The 27,754-nt window shown below is 39.8% G+C and overlaps 1 protein-coding gene across 8 annotated transcripts in view; it reads right to left on the minus strand.

The window, feature by feature from the left end:
- LOC117432417 (polyhomeotic-like protein 2) overlaps positions 1–16,394 on the minus strand; it is a 66,695-nt gene extending 50,301 nt beyond the window's left edge. For 5 of the 8 annotated variants that reach the window (XM_059002683.1, XM_059002677.1, XM_059002676.1 and 2 more), the window contains exons 1-2: positions 16,263–16,394; positions 6,674–6,757 (exon numbers count right to left, since the gene is read on the minus strand). The gene's annotated coding sequence lies outside the window, so the exon portion shown is untranslated. The remainder of the gene's footprint in view (positions 1–6,673; positions 6,758–16,262) is intronic. The other 3 variants (XM_059002682.1, XM_059002679.1, XM_059002678.1) reach the window with 1 other exon arrangement.
- Between the last annotated feature and the right edge of the window lie 11,360 nt (positions 16,395–27,754).

The following is a 27,754-nucleotide window of genomic DNA, read 5'->3' on the forward strand; positions in this document are numbered from 1 at the left end:
CCAAGTATGAAATACATTGATTGTTATCCATTCATTAGCATATAAATTAGCTATACCTTTCAGGGGCTAGAGAAAACGTGGAATTAAAAACAAAAATAATTATAATAGATGAGTCTGTCTAGCAGCGGTTTGATTCACATCATTACGCTCGCATGGGGATTGTTTTTTTGAAAAAAATCGGATCAGTTAGTTTAGGAAAGACAGAATTAGAGCAGCGTGCGGAAGGAAGGTGCATTCACATGAAAAGTCTGGTCTACTAGGCGCAGAGAATATTATTTACATGCACACTGTAATTCATTTAAATACAGAGCATTCCTGCCAATAGCAACAATTATTTCAACACTTGAAACATTGAAAGGGAAGTACACCCATTACAAATATCAATTTACAGTTGAAAACAGTAGTTTAGATTTTAGCTAGGTATGTGGAACTTGCTGATACAAGTGCAACAAGAATTTTAATAATTTTGCCTTGCAAGGAAAGCAGTGTCTTACTTTCCAATAGAATATAGTTACAAACATGTTTGAAGGTATTTATTGGTCATTCCATGGCATTTATCTGTACAGTATGCATCATTTAAAATATAAACAGGAGCATCAAGAAAAACACGTTTGAAAGAGCCAGCACCCTGCTGCTCCCTCTCCTCCGAGGCCAGAGTAAAGGAGAGGCACACGCTTTGTGTAATGAGCGAGGGATATGCACAGTAGCCTACTGACATGCCAAAGGGATGCAGATCAGCATGGGGATGAGAGAGGGGGGTGGGTTTAGTCTTGCAGGGTCCGCGCTGATAAGAGCAGAGCTGGTTTAGTGTGCCTGGATTTCATTTCTTTCTCATCAAGAAGAGGAATGTTCATGCTGATCCAGCCTCACACCAGACTGATAAGGTTTCAGACACCTTGTTAGTCTGTCTAATGCTTGTAATTGCTTCTTGATTTGGAGTTACTTACCTCGGCTACCCTGCTTGAGACGGGAGGTCTTGATTTTTGGTTGGAGGGTGGGTTTCTACAACGCATGCACACTCATTTTATAAAATTAAGGGTTTTGATTTTTGTGTTACACGATAATGCCTGGTTTCTGCATGTATGCATGTAAAATTAATCCAGGTTAAACACCTGAAAATGTCAAGAAATATCCCCCCCATACGTTTTTTCTACACTCAATGAAATCATCTGAAGAAGATTAAAGAAATGCAAATTGTTAGCTTACAATGCATTCAATAAAAGCTAATGTTTAGAGAAGGACAACACAATGCATCTTCTTGTACTGCTCAATCAATACTAGATCAGATCATATTTGGACTTGTATTTCAATATTACAATTAGCTGGATGTTTTTATAGCATACATTTATCGTAAGTGACTATTTAGAATGAAGGAAAATATAGAATTGTATTGGGTTGCTTACTTTTATATTGAAAACATTTGGCTACACTTCAAAAATACTTTTTCTAATGCACTGAGCGCACAGTGATTGTGAGGCTGGAACTCCATCCATTAACAATATGTATTTAACAACGCTATTGTCCCAATCATATCATTTTGCCGTAAGTATTGTAACAGTGTAGTGAATGTAGCTGTATGTCACAAGTGTACCTTTTTTCTCTTCGAGTAACAAATTCACGAGGAAGCAAATTGTGATACTGCACCAGTACTCTGTGCAATGCTGTGAATGCTCTATTGCTACCACAAAACCTGGAGGCAGGCAAACTGACTGCCAAAAGATACATTTTGTCTGTATTACAAAAGAAAAAAGAAAACATTAACATGTCAGTACATCAATATAGTAAACCGACCTGGATTCTACCCTGAGCTTCAGACCAAGAAAACAGGAATGCCACTGAAGTGTCTCAGGTTACAGGTTACAGGCACTGGGGTGTGAGGAGACTTGAATCAATATAGCACCAAAACAAACTGTACAGGATACTGTGTTGTCTCGGTCTCCTGCCTCCCACTATTGTTCACCCAATGACTGCACAAACTTAGGTTGAAGTCCATTGTAGAAGCATGTTGACACTGACTTCACATTCAGAACTAAGCGGGCAATGCCAATATTTATTATATTGTGTACCAACAAAGAATCCCTAGTTACTGCTTCCAGGGTTTTTTGACAATGACGTGGGAAGACAAGGTGGGTGCCCTGAAGGACAGCACATACAATGGCAGTGTGGCCTATTTATGTGCCTTAGTGGTTGGAGCCAAGGGACTGGGAGGCAGTGTGGCCTAATGGTTAGAGCTAGGACTAGGAAGCAGAGGGCCTAGTGATTGGTAGGAGGGGGAGTAGCTGGTGTTACAGATAAAATAGAGGGGATAAAAACCTATCAAGTTGTGAAATCTGTTGCATGGCCTTGTTGACTTGAAGGAAGTTGATAAAGTGAATAGCTAGTGGTTGCTACTGCTATTTGAAAGGAGACATTATTGTATGACATAGTTGTCCCTGTAGCAAATGTAGGCTTTTGAGAGGAATACAAACTACAACCAGTCAAACTGTTGAAAATTTTACTTGCTTCAAAACAGTGCTCATAGTATTCCAGCACTGTATCTCCATGTCAACAGCGTATCAGGTGAGCTGAAGAGATCATGTTACACCTGATAATAAAGTTATGAATGATTTCTCCAGGATAGTCTAGTCCAGGTGTTCCCTGCTTCTACCAGCAGCTCACACAGTTAATAACTGAGAGGAGAGGGGGAAGACGGGAGAGGGGAGAGGGGAGAGGGGAGAGGGGAGAGGGGAGAGGGGGGTTGGGTATGTTGCCTTATAACTGATTCTGCAGTATGAAGGGCCACCTTATAAAAGGGAGTGCACTGCATCTTTTAAAAACCTTATCAGGCTTTTCTATCAGGGGACATCTCCATTGTAATTGCATATGGCAGCATGTGGGGCTACATTTTAGCTATAATTGATTGATTCACTCTGGCCGGAGACATATTTTGTAACCTTCAGACCACATAAATATAGCAGCTAGGATGTTGATAGGAAGCAGAGAAGCTTGCTTGTTAATGTAGTGTGATATGTGGAGCTGGTTCATGGTCTGGATGCAGTAGAATGGGTAGATGCAATACTGTTGAAGTTTTCAGGGACTGTGACTGATCATTTTTCCTGTGGTTCTAACCTTATTCTTTATCTACAGCAGAATGCTACAAACAAACATTTCAAATGGAGGGCACTCATACCATTTATTATTTTCAATGATTTAATGCATGTGTACTGTATTTATATACAGTCTGAACCTTCGAACTGAGGAATAACAAGAGTCCTGTTTCTGTAAATCTTTGTAAATGTGGGGTTCCTAACTTTGGGGTTCTTTTGTAATGTATAAACATTGTATACAAATATTTTTAAACCATCAGGTTACTGTGTGATTATTATGGGATTATGAAAACGCTCGGTATGTGTGTTGACTGATTTTATAAGAAACTAATTTCTTTTTTTTTTAAATCTTATCAAAAATAGGACAATTTCCAGAAAATTCAGATGTGTGCTTGGGAGATTCCTAAAGAAATTCTCTGTATATTTCAGCCTGCCCCTCGGTGTCTGGAGCGGCTGTGTGTGTCTCTCTTCCTGATTAGGACTCTGGGGACCTTTGACCCATTGTCCACCCAGTTCCTGATTACACTTCTGATGGGAAATGAAGAGCCATCACTTTTCATTTCCCTACCTTTCAATAGCCATCAGAGTAAATTATCCTCCTACAGTGGTTTCTAAAACCTGGAATGGTGGGATAATTGCTTCTTTAATGAGCTGGATTATGTTTGAAAGAATAAAAACACATTCTTATGTTCTTGTTTTTAGGAGACATTGTTGACCAATAGTTATAGCTAAGGGAATAGGAAGTGGTGTGGCCCAGTTGTTAGAGTTGAGGGACTTGGAGGCAATATGGTCTAGAGAGGCAAGAGCTGGAGGAATGTGATGCAGTATAGCCTAATAGTTATTGAGGAGGTACTGGGAGGCAGTGTGGCCTATTGGTAATTGCTGAGGAACTGGGAGGCAGTGTGTTTGTAGCTCAATATCACTTTTAGATCAGGTGTCTAAGGCCATTTTAATTAGTCCTTTGCGTGGTTATATTTGAGGGATTTCAAAAGGGATATTGTTTTTGCTTCAGCTCTTGAGGCTGTGGCCTTCATCCCCATAGGTTCCCCACTCACTGTGCTGCACTGTTGGTAGATGGAGTGTAACCCCACTCGCCTTAAACAAAACTTCAACCAGTGACCTTCCGCACAGAGTTTGCCAATGAAGATACTAATGCACTGATATTTAGTGCTGGCCAGGAGACTTAACATCCCGGGCTAATGATTGAGTCAGACCTAAATCAGATCAACACTCTGGTACAAAGAGACTCTCGCTGGGAGTTTATGAGCCTCTGGCATCCTTCCAAACAAGTGTGTGCGAGTTCTTTATTTTCTATTTACTGAATCTCAGCCAGAATGGGAGGTGGTGTGGTGAACGGGAGTCTCTGTGCCCCAGCTCTGTGCAGCCAGCCAGCACCCAGGGGACTGCTCACCAGCTTGCATTACAAAACAAACACACATGCACTCTCAGAAAAAAAAGATACATTTATCTCCTAGGGGATTTCTACTTTACTTTTATTAGTGTTGGTTATAAAGGAAACAAACCCCTTTTGTGCAGTTTAATTCAGAAGCAACTGGTAATGAAGTGGCTCTGCGGTGAGGATATTGTTTACGGCCTGTTGGCACAGTGGGATTAGCTATCTCTCACAGAGGCCATTGGCAGTGATGTGACACTACTGTGGGTTACCAAGCCACGCTGTTGATGCTGGGATCTTTTACGACCAGACTTGATAAAGTTGCAAAATCAATGAGCTGCTTGTAACCAGACGAGCACTAATTGGACAAATGTTCTTATATACAGTGGCTTTGATGTAAAAGACAATGGAATTATCCTAGAGGTAATGTAGTACTGCAATGGGAATATGGAACTGGCTGGGTCCCCCTGGCATTGATGTGATTGTGCACTAAAGTTATACAAGACAAAAGGTACGATACCACCCTAGTCTCTGAATCCTACATCTAAACCCCACACTGTACGGATTCCTCAGATTCACAGGATTCCTCAACTACAGTAACAAGGTGATCATTGTGCTGGGTATAAAGGCATGCCTGGGGTGCACGGAATTCCAGGGCCACAGCCTGTAGACACACCTTGTTGTTATATAAAAAAAAAAGATGATTAATTCTCACTTACTTTTGCTTAACTCTTGCATGACTGGTTTTGCTGGAAAACTAATCGTTTTCATCTTAATCATATGGAAAGTGTGGGATTGTAACATCAAGCATGGATTTGTTAATCAATTTACCAATTTATTATTCAAATTACCTTGTTTTTTAAGATGTAATAATTAACAGCCATATTGATTAGATACTGTACTTTAAAAGGGTCCTTCACTAATTTGTTACACAGTAAACTGGGAGACTAGTCAATCAAATGCCAATTTTGCATTCACTTCAATGAACTTCAATGGAGGTTGCAAAGTATTTCAGATGTTCAAAATGAATTGTAGGATAGCTCCTTAACAAGACATTTGCAATATTTAGCAAGCTGCTTCATGTCAAATTGGCTTGCTTTGGCATTCAATAACACGCTATATAAAAGCTGCACTTCCCTGTTGCAAGCCAGTTTCAATCCCAACAGGAAGACTGACATTGACAGAGAGCTAAAGCAGTTGCTTCATTGGCAGGTGCTTCTGAATCCAAGAATGTGATGTGGGCCTTTCCAAAGAACACACTTTGCTGCTGAAGAAATTAGAGGAATGGTCTTGTTTCCATGAACAATTTAAACACACATCAGTGTCATGCTGGCTGCCAGTCGTGACCCTACACCCTATTAACACTGTAATGGCAGGCGCTTCTGTACATGGTGGGGAGGGGAGAGAGAATGCCTCCTGAACACAGACCTTGATTAGATGTTCCTCCCCCTTCTACCACCCTACACCAAACTGATGAGATCCTTTATGATGGCATCAGACAGACAGTCACTGTTAATTACCACAGATCAAAAGGCGGTGCGACTGAACTCAGCTGGGGGAATAAGGGATAGTCCACACAGACAGCGCAGGGGCTATTACGACAAAAATCAAGTGCTTTCTACAATGCCAAGAGGAAACCGGGGAATAGGGCAGCGTTCCCTGCATACCAATTCTACATGGCAATCCCAGTCCAGGAGCCTGCATTTACCTGCATCTAAATATTGAACTCTAATGCATATAAGAGGTAATGCTACTAAAAGTGTAGCATCCCATATTAAAAACAGATTGTATTAAATAAACTTGTTTTGTTAATATCATCTACATTTCCTAATTCACGTATTATCTTTTTAAAATCCTGTTATGTGTGTTCTGCATGATTCTCAATTGCTTCTCCTTATTTGCAATGCTTACTAATGTTTTAGAAAAGATTGCTTGTGTACCCCCTACAAATGTGGAGTACACATTTTTAACCACCCCCCCCCCCCCCACCAACACCCCCACCCCCCCACCAAAATCTGTAAGGACAGTTCTCAGTTTGCATGTGTAGTTACTTAAATTCTTTCTACTCCCCAAGAATCTCAAGGAAATCTATAATTTTATATACGTCTGTTGTATAAAAAGTGAAAGCCTATATAGAAAATGGTAGACAGAGCTACAGAACTATATTGATAGCAAGAAGAAATATGCTACTTACCTTTGAATGCCAACACTAAAATCCACCACACTTTCCAATCTCTTTCCCTGCTCCCGGCTCTCCTTCACTCCTTCTCACACTCACCTGTAGGACACAACAAGAAATGTGTCTTGACACTGCGATAAATCAACATTTAGGTTGCCGCACGAATTTAATTAAAAAGCAAACATAAATATATCAATATTTAGAGCATGTTTCTCACTGTACCATGTTGAGTTTTAAACGTGCTTTATTCTCAATATTGATATGGTTGATTTCACCTGCTTTTTAAAAGCATATCTGGGACATCACAATCAACCACGTATCTCAGCCATTTAACAGCATTCTCTTCATCAACCTTTTCCCTCTTTTCAATGGAAATAACAATGAACTATGGGCAGCCAGAAAGGTTGGTCATGAATACAAAACAAACCTAGCTGCTTCTTCTGAACTTTTATAATAACAATACAGCAGTATTTAATCATTTCTGTACATGGGCTCTGCTCTATTGAGACTCAAACTCATGCTGATATTCCTGCATATACAGATGTTGCCATTCTGCAGCCCAATAATACTCAATAATGCCAGCAAACCACATGACCCGCTATAGAGGCAACGCAGCATTAAATAAATGCTTTCAAACAAGAGGCTGTTTGCATGCTGGCCTTGCTTACCACAGTGAACTTTCATTCAAATGAACCCGTCCTCTGTAAAGCGTAACCAGTCAGAGCGGTTCTGAAGCTGAACTCTGTGCTCACTGCATGCCCACAGTATCTAGCATTAGAAACAGTCTGCTGCTTTTAAATGCTGCAGCCATACAGCCTTGAGGCAGCTTGCAAGGATGTCACTCAGGCACACCACCATGCTTTGTTGTACTCGGTCCACATTAACACATTGTATCAGGGATAGTCGGTATGAAAAGGGCTGAAATTCCCTTTCGGGTAGAACAGGACAGGTAACTAAGTGCTAGCTAGGCTACAGACCCCACAAATGAGGTGCTCAACAGAGCAATAGAAATAGAAACTCAATAGATTTGTTAGGGCTTTCTTTGTCATGCTTTCCTCTAAGTGCTTTGTAATGCACAATGCTGCTGATGGATCAATGTGCAGTGACCTGCTTCCTCAACGTCATTGCTATTGCATGGACATGGATAATGCACCAGGATGCTCTATAGTAGTTTGCAGAATCCAACTCCGGATTTCTGTGTCCGTCTGGAATTCCCAGTTTAGCCTAAAGACCTGTTGTGTCTCTAACTGTCAAATGCCTGGTCGGATGAAGAGAGTGTTTAAACATGTTGACGTACTGCTGCTGCTAATATCTTGACTCACTATTTCTGGGGTATGTTACACTTAGCTCACATATTTAAAAGCACAGAATTCTGCCAGATTTGACATCCTTAGCCTTTATTATGGTGATATAATCAATAACATTTATGGATTATAAAATAAATTCTAAACATATTTGCAAAAATATAGCAAAACAAGATACACCTGTACAGTTACAGGCCTCATCTCGCTCATGCTTCTATTTTTAAATATGCGAGTTAAGTGTAACGTAACCTATTTCTGAATAATTCTGCATATGAATATTCACTACTGTTGTACTGAAAGCTTATACATACTATGCCTAGAATTGCTTAGAAGCTGGATAAATCAGAATAAGGTCTTACCAAATAAAGACCTTTGCTTTTTAAATGTATTTGTACAGAATGATGGACTCATGGTACAAACAATTTGTATTGCCATTAAGTGTTTTATTAAACAGCATCAGTACATCCAGAGCCAAAATGATTGAGTATCCGAAACCACGAGGTATTAATACTTGGGAACAGTGAACAAGTAATTGTTTCGTTGAACCTCTGTGTTTAATTAAGGAATAATGACATTGCTATGGCATGTTACAAGGTAATAACGGAACTCCCAAGTCAATAAAGCCTGAGACAGGAGGTTGAGGGAATCATTTGAATGAGGAGAGTTCCGTTATTGCAGAGTAACAAGCCACAGCAATGCCATTGTCACTTTTCTACTTCAAGTTTATATATATTTTGAGAGCAGGGCTCGAGCGACCGTGAGAAACTTTTATTCAGGAGCAGTGGTTTTATAACACCTTTATTTGCCATTCCGTTATTGACTAATAAGAGAATGGCTGACCTCCATAGAAAAGAGTGTCTGCTTGCTGTTAAATGAGGCCTGTCCTGGTTTGGAATGGCTATATCACCGATTTTAAACATTACGTTTAGGACTGTGGACAACAATTTGTGTAACACTCCAAAAAAAACACACAAAAAAAAACAATGACAGGAGTGGACAAATCTGGTCTACTCAAGATCTGGTGTTCCCCAAGTTTTATAGGTTAAGTGACCTGGAAGGAGGTTCAGTTGGTTCAAATTAGGTATTTAGGGTACAGGTGGAACAAAGACCAGGTGGGTACCAGATCTCGGGGACTGGAATTGTACACCCCCTGCGGTAGACCGCTCTCAAAAAAAACAAACACGTGAAGTAAATTAATTACATAGAGAATCGGTGTGTGGTTAACACTGATGTTTTTACGAGCCCCTCACAAATCAGTATAATGGTAGCAGTGGCCTGAGGTAAAAAAAAAAAAAAAGAATAAGAAAACAGCAATCAGGGCCAGCTAGGCTAAAAGAAATTCTGCCACCCTCCCTTTTCACTCCATTTTTAAAATTATATAATATACAGTATATTATTCATTTCTTAGCAGACGACCTTATCCAGGGTGACTTACAATTGTTTCAAGATATCACATTATTTTTACATGCAATTACGTTATTTTTTTACACATTATTTTTACATACAATTACTCATTTATACAATTGGGTTTTTACTGGAGCAATCTAGGTAAAGTACCTTGCTCAAGGGTACAGCAGCAGTGTCCCCCACCTGGGACTGAACCCACAACCATATATATATATATATATATCTCTATCAGATTATGTTGTTTTTTTTACATTGTCACAAAACTTTATACAACTATATAAAATCATCACTCTGGTTACAAACGGATGTGACATCTGTCAGCTCTACAATGACAATATTTATGATCAATGGATTCTACCACCATGCATGAGCTTAGAGTTATAAATAACAATTGATACAGAATACGCAGGTTACTTCAAGCACATCGTATTTTCATTGTACCACAGCCTGTTCCCAAGGGGGACCAGATTTCGCGTGACACCGCACCGGCATGATCACCCCACCTCCCCAGCGTTCCTGTACTTCCAGATTCAGCACTACACCACTGCTCATGATATGGTTCCGTAACATCAGCAATAAGTTTTGCAGAACAAGAGACAGTGATCTAAGATGTTGAACATTTTACGATTAAAGAACTATGAAGTATATAATTATGTACCGGTTTTGCCGCCCCCTTCAATTTGCCGCCCTAGACGACCGCCTGTTCTGCCTATATGGTTATGCTGGCCCTGCCAGCAGTGGTAAACTAGGTCAGATATGAAAACATATAGTCTTCAGACTGCAGGGCACAATATCAGTCGACAGCTCGCAAGTACTGAGATTTATCTCAAACAGCTGTGCAAGAGAGCGCTTTGGAGGAGTAGAAATCTGATCAGAAGAAACTGGGGCAAGCCTGCTGAAGCAAAAGCAACGCACCTGGATGATGCGACTCGAGCTGCTTTCATCACCTTGGATACTAGCGCAAAGCAACGCCTTGGTAGGAACAACAGCTGCTGCACTGAAACAGCAAGTTAAAGCTGGGTCTCAGTTAATAATGTTACCACTAAGAGTTGTATTATCCTTTTAATATATATATAAAAAAGAAACAACAATGGCATATAATATTATACTAGAGAACCAATTACTGTACATATTCCACGTTACAGTTTTACATGTCCCCTTCAGTTTCCTGCCCCCCTTTTTTAGATTTAGAGAAAACCCATGAGTGACATGACCTCATTTCTGCCTAAGAACCACATATTCAATTGGGATAAAACTTGTTTGCCTCAATAGAGCTCTCAGAATCATGTCTAACAGATGTGTTTATTTTTACATCCACCAGGGCCAGAGTGTAGCAGGGGACAGGTTAATAGTTCCACTGTGGTGTACCTGATGTACTTGGGGGTTAGACCTGATTCTGAGCTCCATTGAGGCCACCTGGGTGCTTTAAAAAGTCATCAGGTTGGGATGTCAAAACAGAAAACGATGCAAAGTCAATTTAAACTTAACAGCTGAATAGCTAATTCCCGTTGCTTTTTAACATACCCATCAAATGTGTTTTATTATATTAAAAACAATAGTATAATGGTCACACGATTCAGTTAGCAGTTAGTTAATTGCGGTCTTAAAAATGGCATGGTCATGAATTTAATTAGCTACACCTGACCCCAGGCCTCCAGGATATGTCTAATTGCTCAGGTGTGACTAATTAAGCAGTAAAGCCTAAAATGGCTTACACTGCTGAACAAAGGGATTCTGATCTGTTTGCCCCAATGTCGAAGAAACACCAATGATTTTCATTATCTAGGTGTGGGATAAACCCACTTTTATTTTCCTTAAGAGAGTGCAGTGAAGTGTGTTTGTTTTACAAAATGTGTTCGTAGCACGCTGACCTCTCCTGCCGTGGCTGTAAAAACAAGCGCGAACTGTGACTTCTATGTAAAACTGAATATGTGGCATGTGGATGGACAGCTTCCTCCATATTCAAATACTTTCAATAGCTAAAGAATGTTATCAAAATTGAGACTGACTTGGGAGATGCAGCTTTTGTATAATACAGAATGTCAGGGATTCAGTTTGCATCACAAAGGAATAATGTGACGGACAAGCAATTGACACGACAAGTTAATAGTGTGCTAGATCATCGTTGCATTTTTCTTTTTCAACCCCTCTTTAGAACAAATACAATTAACCAGTAGCATTGACATTAGTAATTCAAGCCATCTTAGGTGCCAATGCGAGGAGGTAAAGCCAGCATAGGAAAAGCTAGGATAAACACAAAATAAGCTTATAAAAGCATTCTGGGTTTCTGTGTTAGCCTGTAGTTCAAACATACCCTCAGAAGATACTGAAATAGTTTGTGCATTCAGTTGACATTCAATACCTAAGACTTAAGGTAGCGGTTCAACCGTCATAGATTTCTTGGAAAAGTCTTGGGGTTTATGAAAAACTGATGAATCTAATATTTGACCATGTGATAAACTCGCACTAGGTCTGTCCTGTGCTTCAGAACTCCCTTTGCTTAGGTACACTACTGAAATGATCAGGCGCTAGAAAACCTGATAAATCTACTCTGATTTGACTTATCACAGCACCAGTACAACTCGCCTGTGAGTCTGTCTGGTTACTGTTTGGAGTTGCTTGTGCATCTATAGAGGAGGAACAAAATCATTTAACAGGGGTCTCGTGCCTCCTGATCGTTTAAATAATATAAATGAGTTTTGAAACCCAGGACTTGATGCAGGACTAGCGTGTTTCTAACCCTGCACTTGAACAAATCTGCAGCGTAAAGTTTAACTGAAAGGTTTCATCACATTGCCTGTCTTCCAGTCTGGTAGCAGGGAGGCTTTGTTAAGCACATGCATTTTACAAGCGCACAGCCGGAGAGGGGGTTGGAAGGGCCCCAGTGGAGAGAGCTTTATGCAAATACGACACTAATGTAGGATTAAAATGCCTGATCTAATTCCTAAATGGCGCTATTAGAAAAGCCCCTCACCCTCTCTGCTCCACCTTGAGACAGAAAAGGAAGGGGCATCCTGGAGTTGAACCCTGCCTATGAATTAAATAGCTGTTTGTTTCTTTGCACATCTTTCAGGAAACCTCACTGGAGAAAATAAAACATTGATTTGAACTTCTTTTGCTGCTATTCTTCTGAAAAGCCGTGATTATAGAGTGTGCCTTTCAGTTTGATGCTTTTTAGTACATACTGAGCTACTCAAAACCCACTGCCTTCTGCAGCCCAGCACTTTCTCTAACCACTGAGCTACTCAAACCCACTGCCTTCCACACTGCAGCCCAGCACTTTCTCGAACCACTGAGCTACTTAAGCCCAGCATTTTCTCAAACCACCGAGCTACTCAAGCCCAGTACCTTCCACACTGCAGTCACATACATAGTCCTATTGAACTGGAAAACCTTTGGGAATCCGTGACCTCTGCATGCAGTCAATCACTCTAATTAACGGTTTTAGAAATGGGTTTCTCAAAGATGCTGAATCAGGGAGGGCAAACTGTACGGGTGATTCTTTTCTCTACACAGAGTATAGCTTTGACTTTCTGTACCTATACAAAGCTGGCTGTCTGCATGGTGAACACGATAACGGCTTTGATTTTGCACCAATCTTATCATACACTGCTAGCATCTTATTTCAGATTGCATTTGCCTATGAAACTCTAGATTTAATACCTTCAGGTACTGTGCGATGGTGTGATTATCTAAACCAACATGTATAGAGAGAACAATAGGGTCTTAGTACAATGTACGAAGTACAATATTCAATAGATGTCCAAACTCCAGTCATTGTGCACACATTCATCTGTCCCAATACTTATTAAAGGGTAGCGATAGTTTATATACGCTACTGCTAAAATTGTTAAGATTCTAGCATGAACTCCTTTCACTTGTATAAATATATTGCAATAGGAGTTTAAGCACAAGCCCAGGGTTATACAAGGAAAATATCAATTTCATCATGAACTTCCATTGTAGTTGTGAAAAATCACAAAGCAATGACATTCGAATACTACAACTAACAATCACGAGCAATGTAGTCGACACCAATAAGAGTCCTTTCAATAACTGGCCTTGGTCCCATTGACCGGAAAACAGCTAAGGTGTAGTGCACTGTGAGCCAGGTCTGTCAGTGACACAGAGGGGGAAACAGAGTCCCTGCTCTGGGAGGGTGGAGATGTACAGAGAGGGGACAGCACTCTGAATATTGTACTACAGTAACGTAAAGGGTAATTGGGTAATGCAATTATTATATTGAAGATTATGGATTGCAAAATCCTATCAACTTAAAGTAAAAAAAAACAAAAAAAACTGCAGCAGCCCCCCCAAGATTAAATGTCACACTGACTCACACGACTTGAATGAGGTAATCACAGCACATGAAGCTAGTAACAGTGAATTTGAATGAGGTGACTTCATTGAGGTAATCACTGAACACCAAACTAAGAGTAGTGAGTAGAGAGCTACTGAGAAACGTATTAAAAATGTTGGATTAACATTAGTGTAAAATCTAGATTCCAAACTCAAATCTAATGTATTTAGTATGCTGTCATGGAAGGTGAATGACCTGCAAAAGTCACAGGTAACTTTTTATGGTTGTCCCAGGAAAGCCAAACTGGTACAACAGTTTCGGGTCTATTTTAATGATCTGAAGAACAGTAGATCTTCATTTCACTGCCCTAAAACTAGATTTTTAACAGACCATAACTGTATTTTTATTCAATAGGTCGCCTCAGGCAGGGAAAACATACTTAGATTCATGTAGAATTTAGTGGCAGTGTTCACATCCAACACTTAACTATTGTAAGTCTTTCAGACCATCAACACAGCCAACTTCAGAACATCCCAGTAGAGGGTATGGCTTGTTCTGATGTAAGTATTGTCATGTTTTTGTACAGTTCACCCTTTCCCTAAGAGTATCATATCATTTTACACTCATGGTGCTTGGTGGCAGTCTACCAGAAGACACTACTATAAAGAGATAGGGTCAACTGTACATATTATTAAAATAGACTCTGTTTCCACTCTTTTCACTTTTAGTGTCTCTGTCACCAGGCTCATATGAATCTCAGTGCCCTGTGCAGGGACTCAACCCTAGGGTTTGCTAGCTGTGACCGATTCTCTTGCACACCATCGCTGGTCTCTCTCAGCTTAAGAGTCGTCAGCTGTGGTTTCAGCAGCCTCTTGACCTTTTAAATCATGTACAATCTTGTTTGATAGGTTGCTTTAATTTAAACTGCTTTAATGAGAGTGGATGTCTTGGGAACAATGCCTCTCACGCAGGGCACCGAGATGAAGGGCTAACAATAATGCTGGCTAATGGACAGGCACAGTGCAGGAGACATACCAATAATAACCCTGGCTAATAGAGAGGCACAGTGCAAGAGATATACTAAACAGAGCTTGCCTGTCGAGCTCAGCCAATCCACCTCAATAATCCAGACCTGAACTTCCACCCCCTTCGTTCCGGGCTTCTTCTTGTACCAAGCTATGTGGACAACTGCAGGTCCACCAAAATCCGTCCACGGATCCACACATTCAAAGAATCTTTTTATTAAATAGAACTCGGTATGTCCTGTCAAGGCAACATCTTGCGTTATCTGTCAAACTTCTATGCGTTCCGGTGCATGTATAAAACCAACTGATAAAGCATTGCCATTCAAAACATCCGATTCCTGACGATTTAAGGAAGTAATTCGCAGTCTTGTGCGCGGAAAACAACTGACAGTACTTTTACAAAAGGCTCTTTTTTCTAAAATAGGATTTAAAAAAAAAAAAAAAGTATATAAAAATGTATTCTGATATGACAAAATATGATTAATACATTTAAAACAAGAATGCATTTTTCTATTAAATAATAAAAAGGGACAGGAGTGTGAAACGTCTTGAGGTCAGTCACTGGTTTTATTAACAGACAGGTGATGACAGCACTCACAGACCACATCACTACATAACACCGGCAGTAAAGCCCAGCTCCCTCCACACACAATACTGCAGCCCACAGGCGACCCCTGGGGAACCACTGGACTGCTGAAGGGCCGTTTTGAGATGAAACTGTGTAAATGTTTAGGGAATTAAAAAAAATAGCACTGTTCTGGTCCCGAATTTACAGATTTAAATGTTGTCTTCTGAAATTATAAGGATAACCGGTCCATCCTGATGTGCTGTTTGGGCTGTTCTGTCCTAACCTACTTCATCTGCCCTCTGGATAACTGTGTGAGGTGACTGCGCTGTCAGGGTTTAGAGATAAACTGGAACTATTCTGTCTGCAATCAGTCAGGCATGCCATGTGTTCAGTTTTACAAGGTAACCCTAGACATCTACCAGCACGCCAGTGTGTTGTGTGTGGAACACCGTGCAGTTCAGGGCAAGACATAATCCATATACCTACATGTCAGCATGGGGGTGTATTATGGGAACAGTAATAAAAATACATCTGCTTCTGTGGACATTAACTATCCATGACAATTGTCAAAAAAAACACTAAGGAGTCCTGAACTGACCCTGGACGCAAAGAAATGCATGCAAAATACAATCCCAATGGCGAGATTCAAGAACAATTTTACATGCAAGAAATGCAGCACAGCCGACCAAACTGCCATTCCAAATGTGCTACACATGGAGGCTGTTCAATTCCATTGTTTCTATGGAAATCTTCCAGCAAGGACAGAGGACAGCACTTCTGCGGTTAACCAGAGGTGGTATGCAGCTGCTTTTATGGTTTCTTATTCTGGCAGACAGTCACTAAAAGCATTATTACAATAGACCTTGCAGCAGGCACACACACATAAAAGCAAGGATTAAAGCACTACCAGGAAAGCTGCACAGACAACATATCCTACCTCTCTCTCTCTCACACTCACTCACTCTCACTCGCAAAACAGCACCAAAGCATACTGCCATACCTTCAGCCCAGGCCTCGTCTCCCTCCTTGGCTTCAGTTTCTTGTTTCTCTCCTGATATCCTACACTATTTCTGGGTCTTTTTCCATCGGACAGCTTTGGAATAGACCAGTGGGGGGAGAGGAGGAGGAAAAAAAAAAAAAAGCTATCATGAATTAGCATTCCAAAATGCAATCACATGACTCTGGCCTGCCAATTGGAAGGCAGCGGGTCTATCCTGGCTACTCCCCCTCCCTCCCTCTCTCCCTCCCTATAGAATGGTTGTGTCAGGTCAGTTGTAAATGTAGGCCTGTGCTGGTCTCCATAGCAACAGAGAGGGTTTTAACCCTTGCTTAAAATTGTATTGCTTTTTGTATTTATTTTTTTGGAGGAACTTCCTCACAGCTTCTGCTGTAGCTTGACGGAGGGAAAGGGGAGCTTCATACATGATTACTAACTGAAGGAACCCAGTCTCTTCCTGTTACACTTGGAAGCTGAACTGCCTACTTGTTCTTAATTACATTCCTTCATTTTAATCCATAAATTCAAAACGCAAAATTTCAATATAAAGCTAAAGGAAACTAAGTCAAGTAGACTAACGTTTCTGCTAGGTCTTTTTTACTTGATTTAGTTTCTATAGTTTTCCTTCATGTATTCATTTGAATGCAATGTGTTATGGTTCTTGTTGTTTGAAGTTGTTCTTGGTTCCCTCCAAGCTCATTTAAGATCCACAATGAGTGAATACAAACATCAAAACTATAGGGATTATGTTAAAACATCTATAGCCTTGACACAGGCACCAGAGGAAGGCAAAGGTAAAGTCATGTACACAGCAGAGCAGTCCTCTTATTTCTAGAGCACATTCATGTAATAATATAAAAAAAAAATGTATATTTCCTTTTGCTAATTGTATGAGAACCCTACTGATATTGATATATTTTGAAAGTAAAAGCGCCCCCATGATGAAAGAGATGAATACAGGCCCTCAGGTTTGGAATCAGAGATAAAACCTTTCTCCTCTGCCAATAATGGCTTTCACGCTCAATGGCTCCTGCCAATGCATGATTGAAATCTGGAAATACTAACATAAAGGTGTCTTCTTATACAGCGGCAGCATTACTTCTGGTATTTATTAAGCGAAGGCCACATGACTAAATACAGATGTTTCTACTGATGCTTGCTCGAAACCGAGGGGCAGCCGCCAAGAAAGCAGCTGTGCAGCATGTTAACTTGTGCTTTTAGATGAATAGTTTTAAATCTTATAGCCTGCATGTGCTCCCAATCAAATGATTCCTAAACAAGATGCGGTACATAGATTCATGTAGACGTCTGAACTGGCAAATGGTTTGGCAGAGGCTCATAGGCGCCGGGTTTGTGATATTTTTATTGGTGCCCAGCGGTAACTTGGGGTTAGGAGAAAAAATATAAAATAATCTTTAAAAGCCTTGTTTTTAAAACAACAAAATGTAACATTTTCAGTAAACACAATATTTATTAGATAAAAACGCCTACCTTATGTATCGTCGCAGTGTACTTACAATATCTCATTTTTGTGTTTACAGTATATATTGCTAGTCTATGACACACTTTGTACTATAAAATGGTATATATAGAGGATAAAAGACGAAACCCCATTTGAATACAGAAAATATGCAACAAAGTGCATGGATCCATAGCCCATGAAAATGAAGCTTGAGCGGGTTATTTGATCCTTCTGCACTTTGTTGTGTATTTTCCATATTCAATGAGGATTTATAGTTTGTTCTAATTATACCACGAGACTAACATTTAATAATATTAACATGAAGATAGAGTAATTTCTTTGTATTCTATATTCATACAATTTTGAATATTAAAAAAACACATATGCTGTGCTTCTTATGCAAAGTCCCGAACGGTTTCCAGGTAAACTGTGAAAGTGCTCCGAGTTGCTGCTCTGGCCGCTGGCTGTGAACACATAAACAGGGTGCGTTTAAATTACACCGGCTTTAATTTGTGAAAGAGCCGGTAATCAATAGCTCAGAGAGAGTCGTTTTTAAAGTAGCAGCATAAACAGAATAACTAAAAATACAATAATAAAGTACACAGTAATTCATCTCAATTACCATAAATAAAACATTATAATAAAATCAATAAATAACGAAAATATGCATGAATTACATTATAATGATTAACCACATATACACAGCTGAAGTAAGTCTTTAGTCATGTTTTGTAACTTGGAATATAAATTAAAATCAAGCATTTATAATAGTCAACTTAATTATACATTAATGATTATAAAAAGATGGAAGTAATTATTGATTGGTGCATAGACGATTGGTAAAGATCAAAAACATTTGGCAGCTGTTGTTTGCAAAATGAAGTCATTAAAGAGATTGTCAATTTCATCTGTAAGATACGCTGCTTCTCGCTTATTTTACCATACTATATGAGGTGGAATTTAAAAAACATATCATGTATGAAGCTACAATATCATTCCCATCAAAAGGTAAGTAAAACTATTATATATAAGCTCAAACATTGGTGGTTTTGGGCCCATGTTCCAGAATATTGGTTGAGCCCTGGCTCCATGGGCCCATATAACCCTGCGCCATTTTCCACATGATATAAAACTGCTTCATGAACTAAAAGTAGGTTACTGTGTCATTTCCCATCTGTGCCTGCAGTGCTGAAGTGGTACTCAGAGATGAAGTGATAGCAGACTACTGCATGAAATACCTGCATTTTTACAGGGGCTGGAAAAATGATTAGAAATTGCTGGCAATTGCAGCACGCAAAACCGTATTTCACAGCGTTGAAAAGGGGTGTGAAAAGTAGCATTTTTTACAACAGCAATTTTACTGTCCCCCCTTTTTATTTACTCCCCTTGACCCACATGTTAGATGTCAGTATTAAAGCTGGAGCTAATGCTAATTTTGTAATGAAACCTGATACCAGGTACCAATTGTCCCCTAACACTAAAGGCAGTCATGCGTACACATCACACTTCACATTGATACATGGATAGCTGAAGAGCTGCTTACCCAATTGTCATGAAACTTGGTATTAACATTCTTTAGCTATGGAGAGTGTCAGATTCTGGGGCTATATGGAGGTGTCTGTCTTTCTTCCCATCTATCGGTCTGTGTGTCCAGATGGAGTATTGCTTACAAAATTGGGATTAAACATTTCATTGCCAATCTTATTCTAGTATTTTGTACATGCTCTCGATGGTTATCCGCTGATGGCCAAAATTCTGAATTTATAGCCGTGGCGGGGGATGTACAGTATGTTACTGAAATAACCAGGCTTCAGTTTATATCCCATTTCCAAACCGAACATTACCTCCATGCGGCTTTACCCGCTACCTGCACTGCCTAATTCCTATGCAGTGCAATACAGTTAGATAGCTATAATAGCTAATTGAAGCATCTCTTAAAATTTGGAACATCAGGCCTAGCCCACAGAGCCGCACTTGCCTGTCACTGTTGCTAGGTGACCGAGTGTTTCGTCATGAAGGGGTGGGGTTTCAACTACCCCCTCTAACCCACGCCTCACTGCCGACAACATCATAGTTCATGCAAATATATTCTAATTCCTAAGCATGGGGCCCATTAAGCATGCAAGACATGAGATGCCAAAGTGAATGCGCTGGGAATAGAGTGACACAGAAGATTAGCGGGCACTCTTCCACATTACATGCTGAGGTTTTTGTACACCCTAAGGGTTCAGAACTTCAAATACCATTTCGAATGAAGTTTGCTCCAATATTGAGTGTCTCTACGTGTACAGAATAACAAATAAATAAGTCCTTCATTTTCATGGAAGTGGAAATCTGATTTTGCAAGAGCTTTACAAACATAACCCCATGTGGGATTGACCACCAGCAGGAGGTGGACTGCTTACCATCTTGATTTTGCTGGTCATCTAAGTCTCTCCCAGTATCATGACCAGCATCAGGAACATGGTCTCCATGTGTTTCAGCACAAAGCTTGATGTATATATACCTCATCTTGGTATCCCAAATACCACGGGACAGAGGCAATGTGGCCACCACATCCTACCACCCTGGATCATACCTGCACATGCACTACCAAGATGTTATTGGCTTCACTACATTTGTGGCACCATCATATATATGACACTAATAATGAGTATGCCTTTGACTCTACACGCCTGGATTGGAGTTTCACATGCACTCCGTACTATACAGCCTTACCTGCTTCAGCTGGTGAACACCCAGCATAATGTCCCATAAGACACATATACGACGTTCTTGGAATGTCTGGCAAGCTGTCATCATCCATTGACACAAATGGCGTCCATTTTGTGACTAGGTGATCTCTTCCTATTCTGAGCTGCACATCATTGGATGTGTGCACCTACTGAATCATTTTTCAAGTAAGGTTGGCACGCATTACACAAACTGCTAATAATGTGTACATTGTACGTTGAATTGTGGATCCTCTCAATATCTGTCACTATGGCAACACGTAAGTCTCTTGGTAAATGGGAGGTGCCACTCGTCATTTGATTGATTGACATTCGGGTAACGAAAGACAGTTCCTGCTGCAGCATATCCTGACAGCATCTTTGAAACGGAACACTTTGTTGTTCAATTTTTTAATGACAGTGTGTGCCAAATCCAGTATTTATTTCAAGCCATCCTTTACACATCACTCCTTTTCATGTATTTCAATGCTGATGTTCCCAGCGTTCTTCAAGAGGTCACATGAAAGAAAGTGAGCAATGAAAGCACATGACTGGAAAAGCAGCAATTGGGTACTAAGAAGCAGAGAGTGAGTCCAAGTGACTGTTTTCAGTGTCTCTATGTTCTTTCATTGAAGTAGAAGGCAGGGACACAGGAGAAGTGTAGCACTGAAATTGAACATTAGTAGCTTTGACAAAAATGCTATTAAAATATCAAATACACCTTCGTGTGGTCCCAAACTAGACGTGTTCTGTGGAAAAGATTGGAAATTACTGCTGCATTAAAATTTACAAAGTTGGGTAACATTTGACATGAGGTGTCTAATTATTGTGTATTTACATAGTAGTTACACATAGTACATACTGTATATACTTACACAATTATGTTATTATGCATAGTTACAATGTAGTGAATGTGTAAATCTTTTTGCACGATATATGCAAGTACACAATTGTATCAGAAAAGGGTTTAGAGTTAGGGTTAAATCATGCAAAACAATAAACACATTAAGTACATTATAACTATGCATAATAACATTGTAATTATGTGGAAGTGTTAAGTTACTGTTAAATAACTGTTAATATCAATTAGATTTTCTTAAACAGCCTGGAAACCTGCCTTGCAGACCCAAGAAGCGAGCACTAGTTTCCTGTCAGCCTGCTGCGCAGTGAGTCTCTGATGGACTGTTATTAATTCCAGGACACTACGTGTTGCACATCAATCTATCCTTCCTTTAACATCATCTTTTAAATGCATATGGAGTCTTGCTTTCTTGAACGGCACTGCGATACACATGAAGTCAGAACTTGAGAAAGACAGCAAGATAATTAGGGTCATATTCCTACAGCTTCAGTGATCAAGTGCACTGCAGGCTTAGCCCTTTCATGATGCATAGCTGTTTTATAAATAACGTCTATGAGCTGTATTTTAATGCTAGCGACAACTGAATATCGGCCTGACAATAGTGATATTAACAGCATCTTGAGATTTTCATATGTCCCATGTTTCATCAATGCTGATCCAGACTATTTGCTGTAGATGGGGTGGGGGGTGGGGGGGGTATTAATAAAAGGAAACAACATTGGTTAGTTTAAAAGGATACAATTTGCAGGGACCCATCAATGAATTCAGTGTGCTGTAGATACAATCTCAACTCTGGCTGATAACTGCACACTGTGGCCGGGAACCAGCCAAAATTGAGCCTTAAAACAAATCTTGCATATTAGTTTTATTTTCTTGGTTGAAATGACTGTAGCGGGTCGTCCCATGGGTCACTTGGGTGGTCTGGATTTTCCATTATGGAATTTTTAGATATGCCTGTATCGAGGAAACAGTAGTGTTAATTCCACGAATGAGGATGGCGGAATAACATCCTCATGATTGGAATGACCACAGCATTCTAAGAACGTTCATAGAGTATTCTGTTTATAAAACAAGAGCAATTGTATGAACAAAACAAGTTTACATTTAAAACAGATGAAAAACTACTTTCCTTAGATCAAGCTTTGCATCTGCTTAAAACGCAGGACCATTTTGAACGATGCGGTTTGCCCAGACATTTTTCCCCATTGGGTTTAAATGAATGAGAGATAGATCACAAACAAGATTTGAAAAAAAAAAATTCACCTTGCAGTGATGAATGCAAAAAAAGTAATTCAATGCTAGATCAACACATGTTGTTTAAAAGGAGGTCCCTCACGCCCCCTCCCCCAAACCCCACCTTCAGAGCTACAGCGTTGGAGGACCACGCAGCTCTGGGCCGCTTACAGGCAAGCCCACAGGCACCCTGGCCGACCTAAGCCCTCCCCGCCCCAGGCTGCGCTCGGCCAATTGTGCAATGCCCCCTGGGAGCTCCCATCCATGGCCAGCTGTGGAATAGCCTGGACCCAACCCCGCGACCTCCAGGCTATAGGGCGCATCCTGCACTCTACGTGGAGTGTCTTTACTGGATGCGCCACTCGGGAACCCCCTAGCAACTGATATTCTGTCTAGTTTTCTTTTAGATTCAAAATCTTTCAAATGTTATTTGGTTGTAAAATGCTTAGAAATATTTTATGAGAACAACGTAAAAGCTGCAATTTTTACTGTTGCCCACCAGGGAGTGTTCATTTACCATGGCGAAGAAAAGTTGAATTATTACTTCTTCAGAAGTCTAGAATTTCATATTAAAAACAGTTCAGTCACAACTGAACATCTATTCCATTTTTCCATGATTCCAGACAGGCAGTAAGAGCAGGTTATGGTTCACCAAGGGAATGCAGTGCATGGCGCGGCCATCTGCTGGTGAACACACCCCAGAGCTTCCCTGTGCTCGCTTCTTTCTTTATGTCTTCCTCCACAGAAATCTGTCTTCCAAAATCTGTATTGAGAAACTATGAGGAAAAGGATAGATGCTGACACTTAAGCCAGCCAGCCAGCCTTGGGCCTCTCTCAAGCACAGACTGCCACTTGTGCTGAATTGCGTGGTGTTTGTTTTGTGATGTGGGTTACACTAGTTAGAGAGTAACGTGACAAATGTTTTGTTTCTTTATTACAAATTCACAGAACGGGATGGATAAAGTCATCAATGAGAACTGCACCTTCCTCAATGTTTTTTTTTTTTGTATGTGTGAATGCTGTACGGTATGTTAAATAGGTTCTATTTAGCTGTTTTGTTTACTCAATTCCATTAACCAGCATACATGTAAACATTACATTAAGCTGTTTTTATCACCTCTATAAACTACAAAACACTCAATAGTGGTACATTTTATAAATATGAAAATAAACTTGGTAAATGACTTCTCAGTGTCTTCAATCTGTGTTTATATCAGTCACGTCCTGGTTGAAGCAAATATTAAACATTGTCTCATATGAAGTCCATTTCAAATTTAACCACAGACCAAAGTGTAATTTAGTAATTACATTTTTAAAAAATCAGTTACATTTTACATCCGCTGTCCAAAGCATTCAGTACTGTGATCCTTGAAATGTATTGTTGTTTACGACAGTCGCCCTGGATAAGGGCGTCTGCTAAGAAAATAATAATAATAATAATAATAATAATAATAATAATAATAATAATAATAATATGCAGCCCATATTGTAAGAGATATGTGCCCAGGGTAAAGAACAGCAGTATCGAACCCCAGCCAAACATCAGACAAACAACATTCAAAAGAACTGTATTCAGGAATATTGAATTAAAGATATCAATTCAAAAGGGGAAAATGCTTTGAAAATATTCTCAGCTCTGTAGGCCTGTCAACGTGCACCTCAAAGACCACTTAAACATCCAAAGACATCCCCCTGTCGCCCTCCCCAGCTCCAGATTAGGCAGATTTATGCAGTAAACCAGCTGTATCAGCACGGGGAGGATGGGGAGTGGGGGTCTCTGCCTTGGATATACAGAGCATCCCATTTCCAAGAAGGCTTTTAATGACATCCCATTACAATACCTGGAATAAAAAGGGCTTGGAGGGGCCCCTGGGCTGAAGATCCATCACTCTTTATGAGCCCCTTGTCATCAGAGAAAGAGCTTTCCACTGCTGTGCTTGCTTATCAGCTGTAAATGCCTTGACGTAACTGCAACTGTGGCCATAAATTTAGATATAACCTCACACACCAAATCAGTTCCACTTAATACAATAGGAACTAACTTAAGCCTTTACCCCAATAAGCCATAGAGCATTTAACAGCACTCAAAAGTGCAGTATTAAAAGAAACACATGTAAACAGTAGTAAACATATAGGGCTGGTTTCACAGCCCCCGATTACTACTAATCTTGGACTACCTAATATTATAGTGTTAACTGGGGTCTGTGAAACCAGTCATTATTTGTATTTTAAAACATTATCAGCTAGTTTCAGACCCTGATTAGCTCTAATCTTGCATTTACCTACATTAACATTGAGTAGCCCAAGATAACTGTTAATCGGGGTCTGAGAAACTAGCGGTATCTCTAGTACTATACCAGGTAAACAGACATTTAATTGCAAGCGTTACTTTCAGGTAGTCTTGCACTTTCTTCGCCGTTTCACCTGCTAAGTGAAATTGTCCTCAACTCTTTCAACTCTCTTTTCTGTCATTAACCAACCAACTGCTTCCCAGACATGTTCTGCAGCCAGTAACATGCAGGTAAAAAAAGGCATATATTATTTTGTTAGCTACAATCACTTGAATGCTTACATCAATCTATTTTCAGCCTCTTGACTAAAGAGTTGCGTAAATCGCCGTGTACACCATGTTACTGTGCATTCTGATATAGAAAAGCTTCTATTATTAATGAGGAGGCTTGATCAGATATTAATGAAACCACACAGTCAGACTCAACCTTCTGTTTCCTCAACATCCCGAAGTTCACAGAAGCTGTGGGGTGATTGTTACCCAAATGATGTTGCACATTTCTGTTACTGCGCCTCGCAGGCTTGCAAAATGCAATGCATTCCAGTTGGGTTTCTGTTTGGACACCATTTAGACAATACAATATGATTGTGCTTGGGGTTTATTGTGCTGGAATATCCACTGTACACAATAGTTCTATGAAGGGTCCTGCATTCTACACTCAGTTTAAAAAAAGGGTCAATAATGGCTACTTTATATTTCTGTCATAGGATGATCTCTTGGGGGAAGGCTATTGAAGTAGAATGCACTGTGTATACTAGGCTCTGGCGCCCCCTTTAGATGGGAACACAAACGAAGCACAATATTCAGTGAGAGGGAGAGACAGCGTTTGGAATAACTGTGCTTACCCTCAGAATGTGCCTCCCGGTAGCACTCGAGTTGAAAAATGTGCAAATCCAGTGCAATACAAAGCCTCGCCCATAGATATATTTAACCCTGTATTGCCCAAGCTACTTTATTTATGTAACTAGATTATGTCTCTTGTGCAAAATCTACTACATATGAAATTCTGGTTTCTGAGGCTGGATTTAAATAATAGAGGGGTGGCTAAGCATTGTATCATGTTGCAATGCAGAGATGGGCACTAGAGGGTTTTAAAATAACCAAGTGAAAGCGTAGGCTTAAATGCACAGTAGTTGCTTTTGCGGTACTTCACTCCAAGTAAAAATTACTTTAAAATAGCCTAAATTCAGTCTGGTAACAAAGGACAGGGCGAATTCCAAATACATGACAGCACATTATATATACGCTCACCTCAAAAAAATTATTTTGTTAGTTACTTGCTCTCCGCTAGAGATTTCCACTCATTCACTGCCACCTGCTGGCAACTTATGGATATAGCACACACCGATTACACTGCTAAATACCATTACTGTTCAAGCCGTTCGTAAGTATTTTATTATTATTAATTTGTAATTTAGCAGTCCAATTTGGCACTGGGAAATCCAACAAAGCCCTAGCATCTTCAAACATTTTTTACCCTGTAACATTTTACTAGGTGACAAAAATGTTTTAATTTTAAAGCTTTAAGTTTGAATTATACATCCATTCAATACACTTATTAAAAATGCATATTTTTGGAAATAAAGTAATAATTTAAACGTAACCTGACGTCAAACAACATAAAAGATTTCTGTTCCAGCTTTGGTATAATGTAGATATTGTATTGCTGTACTGTGCTCTGAGCGATAGGAGGGGAAAGGATTCCATAAATACTCTCTTGATATCCACACATCCCGCCCTGTTCGGTACCCAATGGTAGGAGCCGAGTGTCCTGTGCTACAGCAATCATCAGGGAGAGAGAGACACATGCTGACTGAACACACGCAGAGACACAGAGAGGGAGAGGACACACGCACTGAGCAGAGACACAGAGAGGGAGGACACATGCACTGAGCAGAGACGGCACACTCAGTCATTCATAACTCCTGCCACAAGCAGCATCATGGTTTTTGAAAACGGAGAGATGCCCTCCAAACCTGTCCCCAATGAAATAACCAGCTTGGTTCACGCTCCCGATGATGAGAAGGTGGGAATATTGTTTGATTTTCTTTCTCCTTGTGTGCTGGTTTTAGTTTCCAAACAGACTTCCAGTCGCTTTTCAATTAATGATAAAAGCTTCTGCTTGATCAATTAGTGCGACTGCAAAACCAGATGTTTCAGAATTAAAACTATTTATAAAACACACTTGTATATTGTAATTGTTTGAGACTATACTTGACACATAAAAACCAAAACACACACTTGTGTAAAGAGGTATACATTTTTCATTCAGTCTAATTCCTAACACCTAATTCTTGAAAGAAAGAAAACAAATGTTTATTTTACACAAATAAAACAGGAGCTAATTAAAGACTGGTGTAAACGCTTTGAAATGATAGAAATACTAAAACATGTAATCTGTTGTTTAACATTAATGTCTAATTCTTAATTTGATTGAGAGTGTACTTAAACCATTTAGGAAAAATTACTATAGCACTGACAGTGCTGCAATCTCAATGTAATTAAATAAATTGATTTACAATAATAAATGTCACCGTGGCATAAAGAGCTTGATAAATCTATACAATCTAATACAATTGTACATATGCAGTATTAAACCTTTTGCACAACAGGATCAAAGCTGTTGAATAGGCATCTCGTTTGCAAGCACGTCGGGGGTAGCTGCATACTGCACTGGAGTATTTGTTCACACAGAAAACTGTGCTGCAAAGTTACAAGAGTACAGTGCAAAATGATCAAACACTATCATGAAAGTGCAATCATTATTAGGATAAATATTAAACAATTATACAAGCCCCAAACCCTACGGTCTTGTTTTCACCACTATTTTTTATCTAGACCTCATGAAGAATGAATACAGCAAAGACAGACAGAATTGAAGGAAGTATAATATTTGATATGCGGAACTAATGCTTCAGTGGGTACTCCAATCAAATA

This window comes from Acipenser ruthenus, chromosome 27, assembly GCF_902713425.1.
Source record: "Acipenser ruthenus chromosome 27, fAciRut3.2 maternal haplotype, whole genome shotgun sequence".
In the NCBI taxonomy this organism is placed as follows: domain Eukaryota; kingdom Metazoa; phylum Chordata; class Actinopteri; order Acipenseriformes; family Acipenseridae; genus Acipenser; species Acipenser ruthenus.